Source organism: Schistocerca cancellata, chromosome 12 (genome assembly GCF_023864275.1).
Source record: "Schistocerca cancellata isolate TAMUIC-IGC-003103 chromosome 12, iqSchCanc2.1, whole genome shotgun sequence".
Taxonomy (NCBI): Eukaryota; Metazoa; Arthropoda; class Insecta; order Orthoptera; family Acrididae; genus Schistocerca; species Schistocerca cancellata.
The window spans coordinates 92,859,539-92,872,205 of NC_064637.1; the positions used below are offsets into that span (position 1 = coordinate 92,859,539).

Sequence of the window (12,667 nt, forward strand, 5' to 3'; positions counted from 1 at the left end):
ACAATAGTTCGTCATACATGGGTGTCATTCACCACATTCCGGTAATAGGTGATGTTAATTTAATAATAAAAATTGTTAAGCGAACTGACAACGACATGGCCAGTGCATGTTCCTCAACGGATTAACGTCGCCATTATTTCAAACCACTTTGTAAAAAAATGGTTCAAATGGCTCTGAGCACTAGGGAACTTAACATCTGAGGTCATCAGTGCCCTAGAACTTAGAACTACCTAAACCCAACTAACCTAAGGACATCACACACATCCATGCCCGAGGCAGGAATCGAACCTGCGACCGTAGTGGTCGCGCGGTTCCAGACTGAAGCGCCTAGAACCGCTCGGCCACACCTGTCGGCACTTTGTAAAAGCTTGACAAAAAATGTGTAATAATTTTAATTCATTATACGATTTAGAGATGTAGTTAAGAAGTAAAATGCAAAATGTACTCTGGTTTATTGATTTTTCAGGGTTCCCTGTCACAATCCGTAAAAACGGAACCCTTACAAGGTTGCTTTATTGTCCGTCGGTTAAGAGCCTTTTTCTCTGGAAAAGATCGGCGTTCAAATTTATGTCACATACTAAGGTCTACAGTCCCTTTGCGGGTTAAGAATATTAAGCTTCTAAGTCAATTCAATCAAAAGATACGGGCAATTTACGTTACATATTTTGATACTCGAAAATTCACTCATAAAAATCTACAGCGTGCTTCCCATTCACCTAGAAACATGATATTTCGCAAGAAGCAAGTTTTCACAGTAAAAGTAAAGAAAAAATCCGAAAATTGTTAATTTGTTAGTATATCGCAAGAAAAAAACTTTTGTCATTTTTGTCCGTTCGTCTGTTAAGACCATTAATCTCTGGAAGAGGTTGGCGTATCAAGTTCAATTTTATGTGACATGGTAGAATCTGTGGTGCATAAATTCTGCGCCTGTAAGTGAATGGGATAGAAAGGTTCGACCGTTTATATAACATATTTTGAAACTCACAAGCTCAGTCGTCAAAACCTATAGGGTACAACCGGCCAGTAAGGCCGAGCGGTTCTAGGCGCTTTAGTCTGGAACCGCGTGACCGCTACGGTCGCAGGTTCGATTCCTGCCTCGGGTATGGATGTGTGTGATGTCCTTAGGTCAGTTAGGTTTAGGTAGTTCTAAGTTCTAGGGGACTAATGACCTCAGATGTTAAGTCCCATAGTGCTCAGAGCCATTTTTCTGTAGGGTACTTCCCATTGGCCTAGAATCGTGAAATTCGGCAAGAGGCCAGGTTTCACAGTAAAGGTAAAATCCGTAAATTATTAATTTGTTAATTATATAACACGAAAAATGTATTTTTGTCATTTTTTATTCGCCTGCCTTTCCGTTCCTTAAGACCCTTCTCCTCTGGAGCAAGTAGGCGTATCAAATTCAAATTGACGTCACACAGCAAACCCTATGGTCTGTTGGCTGTGTAAGAAATTTAAACTTCCAAGTATATGCGATCAAAAGATTCAGTCATTTATGTCACATACTCTGATACTTGCAAACTCACTCATAAACATTTGTAGGATACTTCCCATTGACCTAGAATCATGAAATTCTGCAAGAAGCAAGGTTTCAAAGTAAAGGTAAAGGGAAAAAATCCGAAAATTATTAATTTGTAATTATATAACAAGAAAAAACTTATTATTATAGTTTTTTATCCCTCTGTCTGTCCGTCCATCCCTTAAGACCGTTCTTCTCTGGAATAGGTTGGCGTATCAAGTTCAGATTGGTGTCACATACAAGAGTCTACAGTCACTTGGAGGTGTAAAATGTTTAAAGTTCCAATTCAGTGCGATCAGAAGATTCAATCTTTTATGTCGCATATTTTGGTACTGGCAAACTCACTATCAAGAGCTACAGTGTGCTTCCCGTTGACCTATAATCGCGATATTTGGCAGGACGCAAGGTTTCACAGTAAAAGTAAAGTAAAATATCTGAAATTTGTTCAGCTGTAATCATATCTCATAAAAAATATCTTTTAGCCATTTGAACAGTCATTGCATTCACCATCCGTCAAAAGCATAACAGGCGAACATTGCTGTATGCGAACATAAACTGTAGACTGTAGTCGTCTTTTAGTAAGAAAAGAAAACAATGTTTTATTAAATATTCTCCCTCTACTTATATAAACTGAAGCCCCTGCTTTTGTCTTTTGGTATGTGTGGGCTAGTCTCAGGAACTACTCAAGAGATTTGGACACGGGCTTAGAATTCCCCGTATCATTGTCTTTCTAGTATCGATATCGATAACAGGCAAAAATCGTTGTCACTTTCGATTTATAGGGTCGACGAAATACGCATAATTAAGATTGTACTGAACCCTCGGTGCGCTAGTTCTACTCGCACTTGGACATTTCGTTCTTTTTTTTGCGTAAGTTTCTTTTGCACTTCTCTTGTAGTAAAATCTGGACAAGACAGATGACAGGTATCGATCAGTGTATTCAGAGGACACTAACAGAACGCTGTTACGGGAATAGCGCGTCATTTTATCTCGCATGTAGCTGAAACCGGCAATGTCTAGTACACAGTTTTCCACTGTCACCTAGAATAGACGACACAGACATGATTCTACATTCGCGAGTAAATAAGTGTTTTGACGGAATGCATAACTGATAGCAAATCTTCAGATTAGCACGTGATCTGAGCTTGGTTTTTGATGACGTCTGCTTATATTAGATGGTCACTGGAAATTCACTCTTCAACGGCCTATGGGACGATGTTGTTATCTTGCAGTCACAAGCGAAATTATTTCCTCATAATTTTTTTACTGCTGACAGAATACACAGTGTTGTTTGAAACTACATGGATTTTTATTTTGTTTTTTTGTTTTTTTTTATATCTGTCGCTAAAGGTATTCAATTACGGGGCATTGAACTATGGAGGAAGCATTCGTGTTCTATGCGTGTATGAGTGGATGTCGAGGACGGGTACAGGGGGCGTGTCTTTTGAACTGTAGATGATATAAGTTACTACATTCGTACATCCGTGTTCTTGTGTGTGTGTGTGTGTGTGTGTGTGTTTGTGTGTGTGTGTGTGTGTGTGTGTGTGTGTGTGTGTGTGTGTGTGTGTACCCCCTGCTTATTACTTAAACTATTAAACTGAATATGTTTGCTGTAAACAATCAGTTTTTTCTGGCATACAAAAATGTTACAGCGCGAAGACGACGAAATGCGTACGTGGCTTCGATAATAGAAATCCAACATACCTGCCAAAAGCAATTCCTCTCATTTCTGCAAAATTTTTAGCTGCCTATTGCGAGCTGCCGCAACAGTAATTAATACGTATTGAAAAATATACTGCAGGTGGTTCATATCATGATGTAATTTGGAATAAATCATACTTTGTGTGATATTCAATTCAGCGCCAGTCGTAAAAGTACAGATTGCGATAAATTCATTAGACATACAGAAATAAATTACCGAAGTAACATGAAATTGAAAGAAGACGTAAAATCAGTTGTAAAGAGGCTGAGGAGATGTATTAAATGTATCTGGAAGGTTCTGGGGAAATGCGACGTATTTGTGAAGAATAACTTAAGTAATACTCTCGACCTATTCATAAGTACTGATTTATTTTATCGGATCCTGCCTGCAAACTTGAAGAATGAGGCCGAAGTATCTCATAAAGTTGCCGTCAGGGCTGTAGCGCAAAGATCTGATGTGAGGCTGATTTTTGAAGATGCATGAAAGGGATGCTGTGTTCAAACACCTGCGTGATCAAATCCTGCCCTTAGAACGAAACATGTTTTCATGAACTTTGGCAAAAAATAATAAAAATAAAAAGAAAATAGTCAACACAATTAGCACTTGATGATTTGACTATGAAAAGAAAAGGAGGAAGTTTGAAGGAAAATAAGGCGTATATTTTTCAGCAGGTGGACAAAAGTATGGACGAAGACACAAACGATTTAAATCAAACTACTGTAGAGGTTTCTACAGGCGAACTTCTGTTCCATCTGCTCGATCCACCCTGTTTTCTTTTGAAATTTTAAACGTAGTAAGTAAAGTGTTCTCTAAAGACAAGGAATCCTTGTTGGAAGAAATAGGCGCCCCATGTCACGAAGATGTGGCGACTTTCTAAAATGATGATGGATCCGTACGCTTCTTACAGTGGGCTTTATCTGTAACCTTGAACGTAAACTAGACATTGGATGTTTCGAATCATTCTGCAACGCTGCGTTATTTTGGATTAGAGCTTACCATCAGTTGTCACGCGTGAAAGCTGCAGAGGGAACAAATGATTAATTCAAGAACTACTCGTATTACGGTGTACAGAAACACTCTGGGAATTTAAATGTTGATCACTGAAGAGAGACAATGTTTTTTTTTTCTGGAGTTACACCTTTGGTGAAGTAGACTGATTGTAATGTACCTCAGCGTTTTCCACGTAAGCACCGTGAGGGAAAGATGGCAGAGATTATAACACGTGCGCTAACTCACGGATAGTAATGTTTTTGATCCCCGCCTACTCGAATGAGTCAGTAGGAAGTGTTCTCCATCACGACCGGTACTGCAGACTGCAGAATATATCTGGCAGAGTAAACAAACAGTTTTTATTGATTTTTTGGGGAGAGTACGTTTTCGTTTCTTTCGTGCAGAAAAATGCGTAGTTATCCTCTGCCGCATACTTAATTTGCTATGCGCTAGTTTTTCCTTTGTAGGACGGCATTACGATGCATTACAAAAACGTGCATACCTTCGACGGAGTCGTAAGTTTTTCTGCATTTATTAATCTAGTCTGTCGTGCAGCTGTAATTTAATAGCATTCCCGTTCCCTGTGCATTCTGTCATATCTTTATCAAAACAAATCAATATTTCGCTTAAAAGTAAATGTTTCCGTACCAACTTTTTATGGTTTCTTACATTTATTCTGTCTGCAGTTTCGAATTTTTTGCAACCTAAAAACAGTTCGTTTAATTTCTCCTCTCCAAAAAAATTGTTAATAGGTTACAGTACTTTCATTCGCTCACATTAGCAATTATTTCGTTATAAAATAACTGAGGTCAAAAATGAGGAAAATAATTTAAAATTGTTCTTTATATTATTACGGATGTAATGATAGCTTTCTTACAGCCCGCGTTTCACCATGACAGGTGCGTAACATGATTCGGTTAAAAAGAAAAAAAACCCGGTAACCGTTTTAGAAGCAGTTCCAGGTGTTAGTTTACTTGTATAAGTACCTCAGCCTCGGACGCACAAGGAGAGACTTAGTTTTAAAATACACGTGAAACAAACTAAGATACAACAGAGTTTCTCTTGGAACTCGATAGAGGCTAATAAATAACATGGAACATACTTTTGTATTCTCACAACTGTTTTAGTAGTTATTTCACTCGTTGGGCTTGGGCTTTGGGATTACATTTGGTCACGAAATATCTTTTGATGAACAAGTATCACTCGCTTTCTTCGTAAAATAAAACCTACTTTATATACACTATGTCAGGTTGTTGACGATTTTCTACACTTTAAGAAAAGTTTAATACATCTTTTTGGCAATTTCTGCAACATTTGCTGTTAGCAGTAACTTTTATACGGCGTGCTGTGACTAGTTATTTGATGATTTTTGTAATGTAAACTGAGAAAAAATTATTGAATGGTAAACCCTAACTACGAGTTTAACCTCAGATTTCTTTGTTACGTGGTATTAATATATTATAAAAGATATGGGTTATTGGTAGTTTGAAATGCTCAGAGCTTTTACAAATGATCAAGTCTCTTCACTGCTACTTCTATAGAAAAATTGCACCGGATTATCATTTTTCTGCCAGTTTTTGCGTCAGTAAGAATCTGTCTAACTGCAACTTCGTATATTCATTTACTTGAGAAGCAGGCCGCACAGGTTTTATTGCCGCAGACGTTCTTCAATAGAGCAGATGCTAGTATATCTCGTTTATAAACTACATTTCACTTTCCAAGTAATTTTCTCCTAGCTTACTGTAATTACGGTTCTGTCTTCTCGTTGAACAACAAATTACTTGCACAACTCTACAAAAGGCGTTTTCGCTTTCTCTTTTTCGTTGCCGTTTCCCTCTTCGGCGCTAAGCTGTCCACTCACATCTCTGCGGAATGATTTGCACCAAATATTCTCGCTTTTATTCCACGTCGACCCGTTCCCAAATTAACCAGTCCAGAACGCTCCAGCACTAGAATATCGGAGGTGTGAAAGCCACTCTTTTATATACCTGCCCACGAGTTGATGACCAGACCGCCTATGTATAATGTGTAACTGACAACTCATATTTCATTTCACGTGAGTAACAGTCTATGTGATGTGTGGTGCAGTTCCATGCTTGGCCAGATTTTGCAACAGCTCGTGCTGCAAAACTGGATTACCTGTGGCGATACGCAACTACGGTCCAAAATCGTAAAGGTTCTTACGAAGCTGTAGTTGATGGCTGCAAACATTTATAACTGAAATTTTGACGGAAATTTCATTGTAAAAATTTGCTCTGTTGAATAGTCGAATCTGATAAAGGTGCAATAACGGACTGAATGTTTTTTTTTTGGGGGGGGGGGGGGAGGGGGTGAGGAGTGGGGGCGTGTTTCTGTTATCAGGGAAAGATAGGCTCTACAAAATGTGACGAAGATACATCAGCATTTTGAATAGGAAATATTTTATTATAATACGGGATTGTGATTGTGATAAGAAACGTGTAGTTGCTTTACTAATACACATAATTGAAACAGAAAGAAATAGCGAAAATAAAGAAAAAGTGTTTGCTTTATCATCCACAGTGCTTCGACAAGAAATACTAATCCATAACATTCCAGCATAGCTCCTGCCATTTTAGGTAATTTAAAGGAAACAAGTGTTAAATACTGCACTTGAATTTCTATTTAAGAATTAAATTAGTTTGTCTGCACTGCGAGGTGGTTTCCAGCTTACAGCGCGATAATAAAGCGAATACTGACCACTCTCATTTTACGACAGTAATGCACAAAACGGCACGGAAACATAAAGTAGAGGTATAAATGTTACTATAAGCTGAAAATAGTGTTAACGGATATAAACGGACTTGCACTCAATAGTGCTGCTATATACGGTAGAAAATGTTTATTCAGCACCTCATTTATCGGTATTCCGTGAAATTTACACGACGCATAACTTCCTTAGGTGCAGAAGTGCGTGACATCGGATTGTGCGGAGATGATTGCAGCAATACCCACACTGTGTAATAAATATTGAACACCAGTCACATTGTTCAGTTAGATTTCTCCTGACGTGCTGTTAATGATAAATATTTAGACACTACTCACATCAGTAGGAAAAACTGCTGAATAATATGTGTTATGTGAGTGTACGGGGAAAATATTTTATAGTTATAAAGGTTACAGGAAAAGAATTGCAGTGCACATGGGGTATCACATATCGATAATAATCAAACATCGAGTGACATTCGTTTCTTTAATAATGTCTCGCTATTTCTTTGTGGTTAAATAACATGGCAACCAACGCTTCTGTAACTATGGTGACGTTTCTTCGTGCTAAAATATTTTGTTTACAAATAAATGTAGTTTTATTAGTCGACTTCGGTAACTCCTCCTCCTTGTGTTTAATGGATACACACAAAAACTGTATGATTATAACCTGTAACAAAAATATGCTAGTAAAAGAACTGTTAAGTATTTAATCCTAAATGGGCAAGGCACAAAAAAGCAAATGAAGGTTTAATCAATACTCACATAGAGAGCGTTGCGTGAAAGAAAGATATTCTGGGTTTAAACTCAGTTTTGCAAATAAATAAACATTTCTGTTACGTTGAATCTATTATTTTGATTAAAACCTTTTTCATGCAGTGATGTCTTTCCACTTGAAGTCGCTTGTACAGCAAATTTGGTTTTCCTTTGAGGCAAAAATATCCGTCCTCATTGAAAACACGTAAGCAACGTTTTGTGTACTTTAATACTCTGGAGCCAAGAGCTACATGTAAACAGACAATCAGTGCAGTGAATTTAAATTGGTTTCCTTGTTGTGGCGTTGTTCATTGCATTAAATGGTTGGAGGAGAAAATAAATTACAACATACTTCGTTCAGTCCTAAGCAGGCACGTACAATTGATATTCAGAATGCAAAATAATTAGCCCTGATCCGATAAAACAATATAAAGTACTGTTGGCTGATTCTAGTGGGTGTGACGGTAAAACAGAAACAAATTTGACATTCCATTCACAGAAGTTTCTACTCTCTTGACCTTAAAGCAACATTATTTGTTGCTGTAATGGGATTCATTATTATGGCAGGCGATATATTAGCTATAAACGTAATTGTAACAAATTCTTTTAAAGTTACTACATATACTATAGGAGATGGTAGTACAAACAGGTTTTTACAAGTGGTCGTTTCATTTAAATTCGAGTTTGTGAGTGGTCTCTTTGCGTTACAGATTTTGCTAATATACGATAAATCCCCTGTCTTTTTATAACTACGTTACTGAAAAATTAATACTCAAAAGTTCAAGTACATTCCATTAATGTCGTCACGTAAAACAATGCATTTTTAAACTGCATTTGCTCAGAAGTTTCTCGACTAACGTCCCATGTTGAATCACATTTTGTACATGCAGTTTCACTGGTACATTAACAGATACTACGTACAGTTAAGCAGTTAGCAAATACGCGAAAAAAAAACTGGTAAAATGGCTAAGAATATCCACTGACATCGCTTATTTTACGAAAACAGTGTGACGTTATGATCCAAAATGACAGCTGTTAAAACCCTAGCACACAACTGGAAAACAGACTATGTAAATTCATTAAGCCCTCTTTCCTCAGGCAATGCGCAAAGCAATACCAAAATCCTAGCAATTGAAGTAAATGTTCTCCTGCTAACTGACCAGACAGTGTTTAAATCGTCCAGGAAATGAACTGATGGTGTAGATGAAACACTTTTCCTCATTTTCACACACTATAGCAACTGGGTTAAGTGTCTGCAAATTATGGTACAGCTTTTCACACGAAGCAACAGATCTGCTGTTTAATTCTTCATTCCACTCTCACTATTTACATTTGGTAACCAGTTTGCTACAGGTTGCTTACGAACATTTTAAGCACACTGTTCATATTTATATTTTTTTTTATTTGGACGCTACGGCGCTGACAGGAGACAACTATGAAAATTCACGAGACGTCACCACTTTTTTTTCCGCGTTATGACGTGACAATCACCATACACCATTACAGAAAAGTAGGAGAACCACAAACGAAGTTTTTTTGGTAAATTTCTAAGATTTCACGCAACTTTCCAACACTACTGTAGACTTAGCTGCCCGTTCACTTCTGCCCTCTCGCGACCGTTCGTGTGAACTATGTTTACGACGACTCTCACTTTTGATTGGTCTACTGAGTTCGTAGAGAAAGGGGGGTAGGAGCACCGGAGAGAGCAGTGTGGAGGGAGTTGAAAGGGGGGGCGGGGAGGTGGAAGGGGAGAGGGGGAAGAGTCTGAGAGAGAGAGACAGAGAACCGTGGGACAGAGACAGAGAAACAGACGTTAGGAGAGAGACAGCACGAGGTTTGTGTGAGAGAGAAGGAGAGAGACGGACAGATCAAAAATAGGGAGAAAAAACACAAAATTCCCCTGTGGCGGGGGCGCGAGCAGGGGGGTGGGGGGAAGGAAGAACTGGCCGCGCAGGGGACCCATGGGATTTTCGGGAGTGCGGGGGAGGGGGTGATGGAAAAAGTGGGAGGGAGAGATGTGGTCATTTTTCAGACGTCGCTTTTCTCGCCGCTTATATCCATCACAGTGCACAGTACTTCGAAACTGCTTCCTTCCCTTTCCTAGCATATCGCCAGCTTTGTTTTTTCGTATTTTTATTTCCTCTGTCTTACAAGTTTTCAGAAAAAGGGGGAAAGCGTGCTGGTGGAATTGAAGAAACACACAGAGAGCACAGTCGTGAGAAAAGGATTTATAATTCGTGTTATTGGGTAGAAAGCGTGATGTGATACTCCTTCGTGTTAGCGTCAGCAATGAAGAGGTTGATCACGGGTGCACCGAAATTTTTCCCTTAGCTCAACTGACGCAGTTACGCCCTCCTCAACCTACGGCTAGGTTGCAATGGGCAGAAAGTCGGGCAATGCTGCTGAGCAACGATTTTTATCATTTCCCGCATTTGCTATCGAGTAGCCCTACGTATCAGCTACGATCGGAAGCGACCAATAACCACGTTCGCTATTATAGCGTACAAGGTTTCAAGAAGAAGTGGTCAATATTTAGGGATGTCGTAGGAATGAGCGTTCGAAGCAAAAAAGTCCAATAAGCGTGGCTTCTAAAGTGCATACTCTTAAGAGCTATGAGCACTTCATCATCTTCGACACCATTAAACAAATATCTTCTGCTGCAAGCTCTGTGCTTTCCATGTATAGAGAGGTTAGTTAGTTATAGGTTCCACGGATGGTTTTGTACGATAGATGGTAACAATGCGGAATGAGTCAGCTTACATTCACATAGCAAATTACTAATTAATGTGAACATGTGGTTTCATTCTGAACTTTTCTAAGCATTTCTTTTTCTTTGTATTTCTTTAAAGGAAGAAAGGTACACAGACGAGAGTTATAAATTCCTACCCACTCCTTTTACACATTACAGTAACATAGATTCTTCTACGATGTAGATGGACTTGTCAAGGAGAGACTGTTTCGACTGTTATCAAATTTTACTTCGCTGTCTGTCACACATTTTATTTCTCAGGGTAAGTGATCAAAAATGTTTTGCAGCGTTGTGTACTCCTTTTTGTGCTAAAGACAATTATAATGTGGAGAAATGAATTTCATTATTCCTTCTGGTATTGTTATTATTTATGTCATTGTTCCTTTTGAACTGCAGTTGATTATTTACAAAAAAAATGGCTCACGTGGCTCTGAGCACTATGGGACTTAACATCTGAGGTCATCAGTCCGCTAGAACTTAGAACTACTTAAACCTAACTAACCTAAGGACATCACACACGCCCATGCCCGAGGCAGGATTCGAACCTGCGACCGTAGCGGTCTCGCAGTTCCAGACTGAAGCGCCTAGAACCACTCGGCCGGCGATTATTTACAACAAACTGCATGACGGAATATTATATATATATACTGTGAATCGTTAGTCAGAACGTCCAACTTTTTCAACAAAATGTTTATAATATAATAGTGTGTGAGCACCATATATTATTTTTACAGCACGTATTTGCGCAATTAAAACTTTCTTTCTTAAATATGAGTTACCCGAACATTATTCCATACGACATTATTGAATGAAAGTATGCAAACTATGTCAACTTAATTCTCATCAGTACAGACACCTAAGAATTTTGAAGTTTCCGCCCTATCTATTATTTCCTCAGCATGCGTTTCACTTATCATCGGTTAGTACCCCAAAATGTACAGAACTATGTATGTTGTGTCTTCTGAAAATTGAAGGTGAGACCATTCCCAGATAACCAATCAATGATACTTTTAAGAATTTTGTTTACCATTTCTTCTGTTTCTGTGTGTGTGCTTGGATTGATTACAATACTGGTGTCATCTCCAAGAAGAATTAATGCTGCTAGTTGTCTATCAGGCGGAAGATCATTTAAATATATGAGGAACGATAGTGGACCTAAGATTGAGCCATGGGAACCCCATAAGTGATTTATTTCCAGTCAGAATTATGTCTTCGGACTATATTTGTTGAATTGCTAAGTAGAACTTCCCGCATTCTTTTGGTTAGATATGCTATTATCCATTAGTTCGTTATACATCAGTTTATGTAGGAAAATGCTGTGACTCACACAGCAGGTGGTATAGACCAAAACAAGAAAAATTTGTCCAGTAAACACCGTCTCTAAAGCGCGTATCTTACGAGCTCTGAACATTCGCTCGTCTTCGTTACTGCGAAACAAATCTCTTTCTATTGAATAGTTCTTAAGGTATGCATTTTAGAGCACATTTTTACTAGACATTTGTTTTCTTGTTTTGGTCCGTACTACCGCCTCCCAAAATTAGGAAAGCAAAGAGCCTGCAGTAGAAGATATTTGTTTCACAATACTGGAGGCAAAGAAGTGCTCATAGCACTATAGAGACCATGTTTACTCGACTTTTTCGCTTCAGATGATCGTTCCTGTCATATTCGTGAATTCTTTGACGTCCTATATACAGATAAGGGTCTCTCAGTTTTGAGAAGTTATTCAGAAATTTTTATGATTTGCAATACCATCGCAATTAGCAGTAACAGGGAGCCATTTAATGTTGGCTTTAATTCTCTCTAATCTCAGTGCAGTACCAGGTCACCAACCCCATCACCCGGCAGTTTGTGTTTGAAGTATCAACAGTCTAAATGTCATACTGCCGTGTTTCTGGACGTACTGAATGTATTCCGCATTTGATTTTAATTGACATCACCTTGTTGGCATAATAATGTTTATCAAATGACCTTTTTCACATGTTGACATTCAGATTTGAAGATAGTCATCACAGAGGGAAAGCGGTAACTAAGTGATATACGTTTGCAGTCAAGCACTGGGACTAAAGCTAATTAAAATCACCATTTAGAAATTCATTTTAAACAAAATTTTTTTATTGAAATAGGCCTAGTGAATGACCTTTACGTCGACTAAATGAATCCCAAGCTCAGATTACTTGTATTATCAGCCACAATCCGCAGTTCACACGTCATTCCTCATTCGCGATCGGCA

The 12,667-nt window shown here is 38.5% G+C and overlaps 1 protein-coding gene across 2 annotated transcripts in view; it reads left to right on the plus strand.

Annotated features, from left to right (window-relative positions):
* Positions 1-12,667, plus strand: part of LOC126109701 (homeotic protein antennapedia-like) — a 323,722-nt gene that overhangs the window by 25,868 nt on the left and 285,187 nt on the right. The window lies entirely within an intron of this gene.